General features: G+C 45.1%; 2 long non-coding RNA genes across 2 annotated transcripts; both read left to right on the top strand.

Annotated features, from left to right (window-relative positions):
* Positions 1–225: 225 nt before the first annotated feature.
* On the top strand, positions 226–2853 carry LOC118164747. Its single transcript, XR_004749648.1, has 3 exons — positions 226–1097; positions 1515–1621; positions 2099–2853. It is a non-coding gene; the product is annotated as an uncharacterized LOC118164747 (long non-coding RNA).
* Positions 2854–5557: 2704 nt separating this feature from the next.
* Positions 5558–10988, top strand: LOC118163546. The gene is made up of 3 exons (XR_004749101.1): positions 5558–5901; positions 8005–8231; positions 10706–10988. It is a non-coding gene; the product is annotated as an uncharacterized LOC118163546 (long non-coding RNA).
* Positions 10989–11438: the final 450 nt, after the last annotated feature.

Here is an 11438-nt window from a genome sequence, read left to right as displayed (position 1 = left end):
CAAAGGAGACCCTTGTATCAGAACACAACAGCTGAGTCAAGGTTTTTTGTACTTGGGATCTCAATGATGCCCAAGACCCAACTTGGTGACTTCTCTTTCTCTCCCTTTTGAAAAACAAACAAAAAACCCCCACAAACAACAACAACACCAAATAAAAATGATACGATCCTCTTTTTCAATATTTGTTGTAAACATAAATATTTCTATGTACAACTAAATGGCAAGATGAATATATATATATTTCAGGAACTCAAATGGCTGCTTTGGAAGTAAGCAATATCACCAACAAAAATATATTTTAATGTCTAAAGTCACACGAGTATGTTTAAGTACTGTGAAAATTTCTGGATGATGGAGAAGCTAATGAAAAAAATTATGTAAGCACACATGCTAGGTATGAAGATAAAAGGTACAGAAAGAGCTTCTAAAGTGGGATTTACATATATTAACTTCGTAATTGCATACACAACAGGCAATTACACAAGAGTTAATAAAATAGTAGTAATGATTTGTACTAGGTAATTGAAATTTATGAAGCAGTTTTGGTGTCTCTAATAAAGCTGTGATGTCCTGAAGTAGAGCTAATGAGTATGATAGAAGTGACTAGCATGGATAAACACAATTAATGTTGCATTTGTCAAGCCAAGATAGTAAATATTTTTTTTAAGTGTCTGAATGTTAGTATCATTATTAATATAGATGGGAAACTGAGGCAGGAATGTAACTCACGTTTCAGTTTGCTTTGCAACGATATAAAAGACAGAAATGGGATACTGCATTCTTTCATCTATGCACCCTTTCTTCTACTTAGTAAAATCATAGTTGTTATTTACAAATAATGTGTAAAGTGACTTCAAAATCGAATGCAGGGTCTGCTGGTGTGTTTTGGCATTACTTCTGTACTTGTGGTATGCTCCCCAAACCATTGTTGTGCTTTGCAATCTGAATTCTTTCCTCATGTTTGTACTGCTGTACTTGTAGCTGGTCGTTACTGTTGAGCTGGCGTCTGTAGCTGTTACCCTGCAGAAGTAAGCTGATTGCTCCTGGGTTGCAGGATCTCTGCCTTCGAGGTGTGTGAAGAAAGGAGATCTCTGAATGTAAGCGTGTTTGTGTTTGAGCATGGCTTACTTTTCTAAGTGCTGTTTCTATGCAGAGGATTTGCATTAAGGCTAATTTATTTATTTGCGAGTTTTAATCGTGTATTTTCTTTTCTTCCACACCATAGGTTATATTTATAAGGTGTGATAGCAAATGTTTTTCCTTACCAGAAAATAATTTGCAAATGATGTGATTGTCATCCAGTTGGAAAGTCTTTGCTTTCTGTGTTCTGCGGGGCTTTCAGCTGGACAGGGCATTAAGCCCTTTGTGCTGGGAAGGGTTCAGATTTCTTTATGTTCTTGTCCTACTGCAGTGTCAGTCTTTTAAAGAATGCATGTTCACCATAGGGTAGAATGAAACAGTACGGAATAGATTATTTCGGCTCTCCCTGGTCACACAATTTTCTCTTGCTTCAGAAAAATCCTGTATCATAATGGTATGGATGCTAGCAGCCAGAATTGTGGGTGAGGAGTGATTTGGTGGGCTGCAATTAGGAGGGACAGGTGAAAACTCCAGGAATAAGGTAAGCAGAAGTAGTGGCCAACTAGTCAAATCGGTTGTGAGTTGTGGTGTTACTGGTTTGGAGCTGCACTGTCAGTGATGAGTAAAGACCGCAGGGGGCACAGAGGTTATAAGTCAGGATTGATGTGTATTGGCAGAATTATGTATCAGTATTTTGAGAACTAGGAATTGGTTTAACCCTATGTTCTCTGTTGCCCTTCTCTCTCTCCCTGCCTCCAGCTGAGCTCCTAATGGAAAGGTTGGGGGGTGGGGGGAATGGGAAGCAGCAGAAGGATATTTATTGCTGAATGTAAATTAAGTAACTAATGATGCACATTGAAGAAATGGGTTTGGTTTTGTTGTCTTACTTCTTACTGCAGATTGCTACAAACAGCCTGCCTCCCTCTTTCACCCACATATAACTATGTATAACTTTGAACTATTCCTAGGAAAGTCTTATCAAACTGAGTCTCATTTTGAGCATCTTCCCTTTTTGCAGCAACCAAAAGTTTCTTGAATCAAGTGTGTCAGATCTCCACCAACACGTATCACCTTTAGGACAGCCGTGGAGTGTGGGAAGGATGGCTCTGGTTGCCAAAGCTCTGGGCACCACTCCCCTTTTACAGCAAGAGAGTGGGATATGAAAGCCTGTGAGAGCAGATGGAATGGCGGTACTCGTCCACCACTCTTTATTTCTTGCAAATTTCTGCAATTTCTTTGGGTGCAGAGCTGGCTGGTGCTTATTCACTCCAAATGGGCTCCTCACAAAGGGAGTAATCTGCTGTAAAGCTATTGGAAAGCTTCACACGTGCACCTTTTCCTTGAGCTGCATATCTGGAAGGAGTTTGAGCTGTTATGAAGGCATTGAAGGGGGAATGTTCTACTCAGTAGGAGGGAGCAAAAGGTGGGGTTCAGTGGTTTTCATTATGAGATGTGCTGTATTTCAAAAATGACAAAGAAAATGAAGCAAGGGGCCAGTGGACTTGGGTGAGATCAAGTCTGATCTAGTCACTGGTGTTGAGGAACCAAGAGAGCAATTGGACTGACACAAACTAAAAATGAGTGAAGCTACATGTCATGCCACTTGCCCCAAAAGGATGCCCTAAACCAGTGCAAATCACAAGCTTCTTTAGATCCCCTTCCCTCCCCACACCCTACTGTTCTTCCATGCTTCCTGGGAAACCCTGCTGTCTGCTGTTGATGCTTCATTGATGTGCCCTCAGCCTCCCCCACCTTGTCCAGCTCTGACAGCTGATGCTCTCTCTGAGCCAGCCCCAGGGTGCAGTCTCAGGCCTGGATTATCTCACACCGTCCTGTAAGAGGCTCAGATAGCTTTCTGACCAGGACCTGCTGCAGGCTCGCTCGTACTGTATAGGATTCGGCTTTCTCCTGCTGAATACTCCAGCCTGTTTCCACACTGACTTCACCAGCCACGCTCAAGTCTTCCTTGCCATGTACGTATGAAACTGGAGCAGTAGCTTAAGACTGGGAGCTGTCTGCTGGAGACTGCTTGGCTTCATTCAGCACAAAGTCTTGCAAGATACAGTACAAAGCCTTATCTGGGGCCCGCAATTTCTCTCTCCAGCAGGTAATAAAGAGGATGGGTGACTGCTTCAAGGGAGTGCTGGAAAAACATTTCGCTTGATGTATTGTTTTTACATCCCTTCTCTCCACTTCCTTGTTTTAGCTATTCTCCAGGCTTTTTTTTTTTTTTTTTTTTCATCTTATGCACAGGCTGGCCCTGAGAACTGGGGGTTGTCTGCCAGGGTGATGAGTTCAGTTCCTTCCCAAGCTGCTCTCATGAGTCTCGCTGTCTCCGTGGGGATCAAGCAGGAAGGAGTGAGGAGAAATACTGGTGAGAAGGTTTGAAGAAGAGGAAAGACTTGCAGGAACAAAGATGCTTTTGCTTTGACACAAACAATTATGATCTCTTCCCGCTTGTTTAGTTTCTTAATAAACATCCTGCTCCCTGAACTGCGTACTCTCTGGACAGCATGTCACTTAATTATTTTTCACTGGATGGAAAATCTGTCATTCCACTAAATTAAAAATAGAGCTGCAAATGGGCTTGGTTTGATCTCTGTGGCATCTGTAGCGGAGGAACAAGATTAATTCCAGCAATTAGATGTTAATTGATGTCTGAACATGTCTATTCCTAGAAACAGCAAGACCACATATAGCATAACTAGCACCATTAAAACAGCATCGTCTCCCCTCTGTGCTCCGCGAGTGCAGAACCGGAGGGGGGAACTTTCTGGGGACCCGCATCTAAATAGAGCAGTGGGGGAGACTGTGAAATGAACAAAAGCTTGTGGTGGGGAGGGGAAAGAGGGAGAGCAGTCTCGCTGAATGGTTAAGATCTGGTGGTTTAAGTGCGCAGAGTGTTATGGAGGAGCTGTGGTTTTGTTTGTTAGACATACATCCACTTCATTTTCATTTCACCGCTGGTCAAGTCTGCCTAAGATTCACATCATAAGCAGCTACAAAGGCTTATTACAAACTGTTGAAATACCTGATGAAGAGGGGAAAAAAAATCAACACACTTTTTTTTTTTGGCCATTGGAAAACCATATACTAACAATTTTGATTAAATGGAATAAGAGGTCACAGAATCTGGTCTTTTACCTACTGTGTGTAACAGCCTCAGCTACATCCATTTCAATAATGAGATTCTGTTTCCGTGCTGCCTGTGCCTTATATATAAAGCACCAGGCACTGTATATATTTCATTTTGTTTCCATTTTACAATACAGTAAAAATCTTTTTCAACTAGAATAGATGCTAGCCTTGGATACTGAAGTGCTGAATAGAATAATAAATCCTGTGCATCACTAGCTTGACTTTCATCCAAGAGTCTCAAAGAGCTCTATAAACATCAAGTAATCTTTCCAGCATGCCCATCACAACTGGAGGGTATTACCACCATTCTGTAGCTATTGTTATTAATTTGTATCGTCGCATCAGATTGAAGACTTTACTGTGTACATAATGAAAAGCTAAGCCCCATCCCAAAGACCTCTGAACAATTATAAAGAAAGAAACATAGGAGTGGGATACAAGAGACTGGAGGAACGCAAGACAGCAGGAGAAGACAAAGAATTTTTTTTAAAAAAAAAAAGGGAAAAGGAAATTGTCAGTGTTGGAACAGCATGGTCTGTCCCACTGTTGTTTGGCATCTTCTGGGCAGTGGAGTGAAGGCAAGATCTGAGGAAGTGTCTGCCTAGGGCACGCTTGGCTTGAGGAACAAAAAGGTTTGCCTCGATATTAGGAGGAAAGAATTGTAGGGCGGAGGTAACTGAGCTGTGGAGGAGTGAAGGCCATTGCTTTATGTGTGGTAGTAATGAAAATGGAATTAGCACGTTGAGGAAAAGGGGAGATCAAAGTAGCCAGCCCCTTGTCCTAAGAGAATGGCCAACAGCCTGAATGTGGATAGAGGGCGTTATGGCAGCTTGCTGTATCCGGGCTGTGGGATGGTCTCAACATTGTATTCCTGTTTAAACCTGCTTTGTGCTGTCCTTTTTCCCAGACATAAGGGATTTTCAGCAGAAGAAGGGAAGCACTGAGACTCCACCACCACGTGTGGAACACTGCATACAGCCCAGTCACCTGTGGTCAGACATTAAATTGCAGCAGGTGTGGAGAGAGCAGTTGTGGTGATTCAGCAACTGAAGAAGCAGTTTTAGGAAGCAGTGTCTGACAGGCTTAGGCTGTGCAGTGATCCATAAGCCTTCTGGTTCAGGCTTAACCTTTTATTCTTTGTGCTAATGCAGAAGTTGAGGAGCATCTATGGCAAAGCTGCTTGCTTTACCCTGCAACCTGCTCCACTTCTGAGATGCACATGCTCATGTCTCGCTCTAACCTCGTAAAGGGCAGCGACTGCACCTCCGATTGCCCCCAGCTGATGAGCACACCTGCCAGAGCTGAGTGTGGGTGACTCCCATATGCAGCTTCTGTTGGAGTAGACCCCTTCTTATCTTGTTTCAGCCCATGACCTCACCTGTTTTTCTCATTTTTCCTCCAGCGTCCTGGCTGTTCTTGGTAAAGCTGAGGCAGAATTTGCTTCGTTGTCCAGGTCTAGACAGCAGTCTGCCTTTTGAGTAGATTGCCTCTAATGCCTGGCTCCTTTTGGAAGCGTGGACAGGCCCAGGTCATCTCTGATGTAAGAGCACAGATGAGCAGAAGCCTGCAATGTTGAAAGTGCAACTGTCTGCAGGCTACAAGCATCTGTGTCCAGAACAAAACCCTCACAACAGCTTCTGCCCATAAGCAGGTCAGGATTCCAGGATCCCAGATGTTTCTGAGGTATGTGTCATGCTGCTTCTGCCACCCTCCACCCAGCAGAACAAACCTGCAGAGATCTTTGTGCAGGCCTGTACTGTATGCTCTTTCTTGAGCGTGTTTCTCTTGCACATCCTGGTTGTCCATCTGTGTTGGGCTGTAACACCCGTGTGGTTTTGATGCAGTTTTGGTGCCAGCCTGTTGCAGAAATTGGTGCAGTACCTCGTAGCTGTTGCTCTCGCTGGTGTCGCTGAAGCTGAGGATCCAGCTCAAGGGCAATCAGACAAGTTGGGCAAAAACAAACACTCTGCAGAGATCAGAGTAGCACTTCATTGGGCTGCTGTGGGCCGCGATTCCCCTGACTTTTGTGAGGTAACACAGGGTCAAGCTCGGTCAGTTCTTAGGTGGGAGAATGCTAAAGCAAAATCAGGTGCTGTGAGGTGTTTTATTGTTGCTGTCACTGGTGGAGGAGGTGGCATTCCTCTCTCTTCAAGGACAGACTCGGTACCTTGGTGTGATAGCAGGGGACGTTGTCCTGCTGGAATTGCCATCATTCACGCGTGGCATGAACACTGCATCCAGTTTGTGCTGCAGTTCAGAACGTCCCAAGGTGCTGGGATTCTTACTCTGCTCAAACTCGTCAGATTTCCATGTAAACAACTTCAGTGCTGCCTCCCTAAATCTATGTTCATATGATAACAAGTGTTTGAGGCACAGCGTGTGAAGGACTATATTTGCAAGACGAGGGGAATGCATCTGAAGTGTTACTGAGGCACTGGTGATAAATGGTAACTTAGAGCACAAGGTTGTAGCGTAAACCAACATGAAAATGGTTTTACTTTGCACTTGCAATGGGCTAAAGGCACACATGGCCTTGGCTGCTGTGCTCAGAGCTGCGACCTGCTGCGTGCCCTGGGACCTCCATCACTCACACCCATAGTCTGGGTGGGGGGAGGACAGTGATTGATCTGTCTTCAGTCCACACAGTGAGGGTTTTTCTGGGTGGAGATGGTTGGGCTTTGTTTACCGAAGTGTAGGAAACTGAGCAGGAGGAAAGGGCTCCTTGTGGTCACAGTTTTCTTTCTGTAAGAGCAAATTCTTTGTGGGCAGGCTACGTAGTCAAAATTGTGAGTGAGGTGAGGCCTAGCAGTGAAATTTCAGCAGTGGGGTGAACGTTTGGGTTTTCGTAGTGCAAAGGATAAGGAGAGGTACCAAGGTTTCGAGTGGGGTTTCTGTGCTTCTTGGTTGCATTTCAACTTGGTGTGACTGTAGAGACTCACACCCAACGCTTCTGATGACATTTTAGTATTTTTCTGCCTCTTAAAAGCTAAGATAAAAGAATGTAATGGGCTGCCTAATCTGTGCAGTCCTTACTCCTCTTCTATACAAGATAAACTGTTTTTTTTTTTTTTCTTTTACTATTAATGAATTTGATCTTTCCTTTATATTACTGAAAGTAAAATGCCATAATGCAGGGGTAAATGGCATAAACAGTATAGGACAGCTCAGCTACCACTGAGAAATACGTGCTCGTTGCGTTAATTTCTCCACAACAGCTGATTATGAAGTGCCTTCCCACTTGATGCAGGCTCTGGTCCGTGCAAGGCTGTCCATGCATCGCAAGGAGAGATTTCAGCATTTGAAGGTAGACTCCTGCTATTTGAATGGGGATCTTGAGCCTCTCACAGCACCTAAATGTGGAATTTAGGTCCCCTGCCAAATGGCTTCGTTATTTTCCCACCCCTGAGAGCTGTGTGTTAGCGGAATGCATGCTGGAGTTACCAGTGTTGTCTGCAGGTGCCTCTGTGCTTCTACACCTAAAACAGCCTGATGGACCTTAAACTTGCTCCCTTTCTGCCTTGTAGAAGGGAAGTCTGAGTTTGTATTTCTACAGATGTGCTGGAGCAGAGGACCTGCGTTACTTTCTTCTCAAAATACCCGATGATCATGAAGATGATGCAGGAGGCTGGGTGCCTGCTCTGTAAAGTCAGTGAAATGATCCCAAACAAGAGAAAAGCAGCCTTGCCCAGTCTTTGGTTGGTGGGGAGATGGAGGTAGAGGGGTGCAGCATAGCTGTAATTACCCCCAAAAGTCTTTTTTTTGCGGTTCAAAAGGCATTTCGTACAGCTTCATCTGCAGGGTTCAGCGCCTGACATCATTGATTGGCTTGTAGAGCCTGGTTCTGGTATTCTGATCTCAGCAGCAATGTATCAGAGGAGACAGAGATGAAACAAATCAGGCGCCAAAGCCAGCCCCGTGCTAACTAATTGGATGTGTCCGTGACCAGCGAGCAGCCCCACAGCTGCTGTTGCAGCCATTTCATTCCATCTCGTGAGCATTCTCAAAGCTTAGAGGTATAACGCGAGCTGGCAGCTGGGAAAGGAAGTGCTACAAAGGGAGTCAGTCAAAAACATTTTGATTACAGGTTCATGCGTCTCATTTAAAAATGAAACAACCCCCCTGGAGCTGTGGCACAAACCATCTCCCTCTGATCCCTGCCTGGCTGTGTCCTGCTTACCTCCCACAGTAGGAGAAGCTGTCGTGGATGTACAGAGACACCACAGAGGCTTTGCCCATTTGGCATGGCATTTTTGGCCCCCCATCACCTATGGCCCCACAGAGACCTGCTGTCACCGCAGCTTCTCTGTTACTGTCGTTTGTTGACGTGGAGAAACGGAGGTCGGAGATGTTATTTGTGTGGCTAAAGCAAATGCTGCTTCATTGGCAGCTGCCTTCCGTTTCGCTTCTTCTTTGTAAAGGGAAGAAGAATAGTGCCTTTGCAGCAATTTGTGGTTTATTTTTGTGTGGTGCATCAAATCTGCAACAAAAATGAAGGTTTAACAGCCTTTGAATTAGATTTACCTAGCCCTTGTTCCCAGATCTTCTATTCATTTTGCTCTTTGCTTACCCTTGGCTGCTGGAAATTCATTGTCTTGGGCGTGCTGTAGCACTGCAGAACTGGGGCCCATCAGCTGAGCCTCACTAGGACAGTTCTTGGTTTTGTTTCTTCATTACATGCAAACGGCACCATCTGGATGGCTTTGAGTGAGCTGGGGAATAGCTGCTTGCTCTGTCCGGTTTGTTTTAAGCGCTGTGTGCTGTAGCAGAGGAGCAGTGAGGGAGAGCTGCCCACTTATCCCGCTGTAGCTGCGCTCAGGTGAAGCCCTGGGGAAGGAGGAGAACCTTGCACCTTCCCTCAGGAAAAAAGAAAAGCTGTTTGCAGTTAGGAAAACCTTGTGGAGGGAAGGGAGGGCAGAGACGTGGGCACAGAGTCTCCAGCAGAAGAGGCAGGGTCCCTCTCTTTTTCCACAAGGACAAAGTGATGAGTGGAAAAACCTCAGTTTTGGTGGCTTTTGACTGCCTCAGCAAGCACAGCTCCATTTTTATTTATTTTTTTCCTCTATTTAAAGAGAGGGCTTATTTTAGAGCCTGACAAACTAGAACATGTTTTGGTTCAGAAATTGGGAGCTTCTTGGCGTACCTGTTGTGCTCATTTGAAAGCAGAGGTGGGGCATAGCTCCATTCTCTAGCAGATTCATGGTCCTGTCAGAGCATATTTTTCTACTTTCCTTCTACATTAATTGGACAAATGGAGAATAATGAAGCAGGGGCGTAAGGCAGGGTACCTGGATCAATAAAAATGTCAGTTTGCTTGCATCGAGCTAACAGGCAGACCTCGTGTCGTGTGGCTAAATAAATAGTTGTGTTTTTTTTTCAGCATTGTGGTTGTCCAGAGTGCTTTAAAAGCAAAGACGACATTCAAAACTCCCAAGCCTTCATCTGTATGAGCAGGGTGAGCAACAGCGAATGGAAACAAAAGCCTCGTCACATGTTTGTGCAGCGTTTTATTGGAAATTACCAGCATCCTCTGCGTCGTGAGAGGCTGCTGAAGTCTGGTCTGTGTTGCTGCTGCTGGGTGGTGGCGGTATCTTGGTACGGAGCTCTAGGGCACCGCGCGGCCAGCCGATGTGCACTCAGATCTCAGTGCTGGGCTTGTCGAAGACCCCCAGGCTCAGATTTGTGGCGGGGACCCAGCCGGACTTGCTGCGGACAAGCACAGCCCTAATGCTGCTGGCCAGGTTGGTGAGCTGGTTTGATCAGTGCCTTGCAAGGTAAGCAATGCCCAGTGAGCAATGCTCTAGCTAAAGAGATGCTAGCAAACCCATGTTCTTGGCACTTAGTGGTTGTTGTTGTTGTTTCTTGAAGTTTTCACTAGCAGCCCAGAAATGTACAAGCTTTTGTGCAGTTTCTCTGATGTTGCAGCATTTCCAGAGAGGTTTTTTAAAATACCAATGGAAAGGGAAAGAATCTTAATGGTCAGAAAGTGGGAGCTGCTGGTTTATCTGGGAAAGTTTCATTTCAGCCAGATACCTGAAGCCTTCATACTTCTTTGATACACCTCTTGCTTCTCAGCTTCACTTCTCAGCCCTAAATGCTGCGGCTCGATAAATGTCCATCAATCATTAGATAAATATAGACACGAAACTGGACTGCTGCCAAGGACCTGGCCTAGGGAGGAGGTAGTGATGGGAGCTGGAGGAGGATTTCTGCTTTCAAGGCTGATAAGACTTAAATGAAAGGAAATTGCTTTAAACCCTGACCTTCAGCTCCTGGGTTTACTTTGTTCATGTTCTCTTCCAGGAGCCACATACTGGCTTTACTTATACTGGGTAAAATAAGTAAGTGTGTGACCCTTTCTCCTACGTGCAGGCAGCTTATTTCTGGCAGAAAAGGCTCTTTCTGAAATTCTGAAATTAATACTGACAGACAACCTCTCAATAGTCTGTATTTAACACTTCTTACGTGTATTTTGGTGCTTTACAAATAGGATTGCATGCTCTGATCCCCTTCCCAAAGGGCAAATGCCTCAGGAGGAAACAGCCACGTTTGCAACATCCCAAACAAAGTCAAACAGCATCTTAGTGCGAGAAAGAGAATAGTACTTCAGCTGGGCTTAGGAAAACTTACACTGTAAGAAGTTGGTCTAGTGCGCAGTCACCCTGGCTAGCGTCGCGTCCTTTTGCTAATCTTACATGTCTGTTTTCCACGTCTTGTGAAAATCGGGTACTGAGCCAAAGCATTAGCTCAGCCTGGAGCAGTTAAGGTGTGTCCTGTGTGCTTGACTTGGACTGGCAAGGTGTGACCTGTGAAATAACGGGGGTCAGGGCTCGTCCTGAGCACACAGAGGATGCAACGTGGTGGTGAGATGTGCTGATTCTGCAGGCTCCATGCCCACAGTGACGAGGTGGGCACTGTCAGCTCCTGGAATCAAGTTCTGCCCACAGCCTGGCTTCCAACGGGGCTGGTGAGTGCTAACTGAAATCAGTAATGCTTGATTCAATTTAATACTGATTTTAGTCTTAGAATTACATTTTGGCATATTCTACGCAAATTTGTGTAATCTTTATGGTGGATACCTAACTCTGTCTGGTATCTTTTGTCTTCAGACCGCTCTCGAAATAAGTGGTGCTCCCTGCCTCTACCACCCCAGAAAGCACAATCCAAGCACAGCCCAGCATCGGCTCCTTTAATACACCGTGTCTCTTCATTAACAGTTTTAT

Source organism: Oxyura jamaicensis, chromosome 3 (assembly GCF_011077185.1).
Source record: "Oxyura jamaicensis isolate SHBP4307 breed ruddy duck chromosome 3, BPBGC_Ojam_1.0, whole genome shotgun sequence".
NCBI classification, from domain to species: domain Eukaryota; kingdom Metazoa; phylum Chordata; class Aves; order Anseriformes; family Anatidae; genus Oxyura; species Oxyura jamaicensis.
The sequence above is the reverse complement of the archived record's forward strand: the minus strand, read 5'-3'. Positions and strand labels throughout refer to the sequence as shown.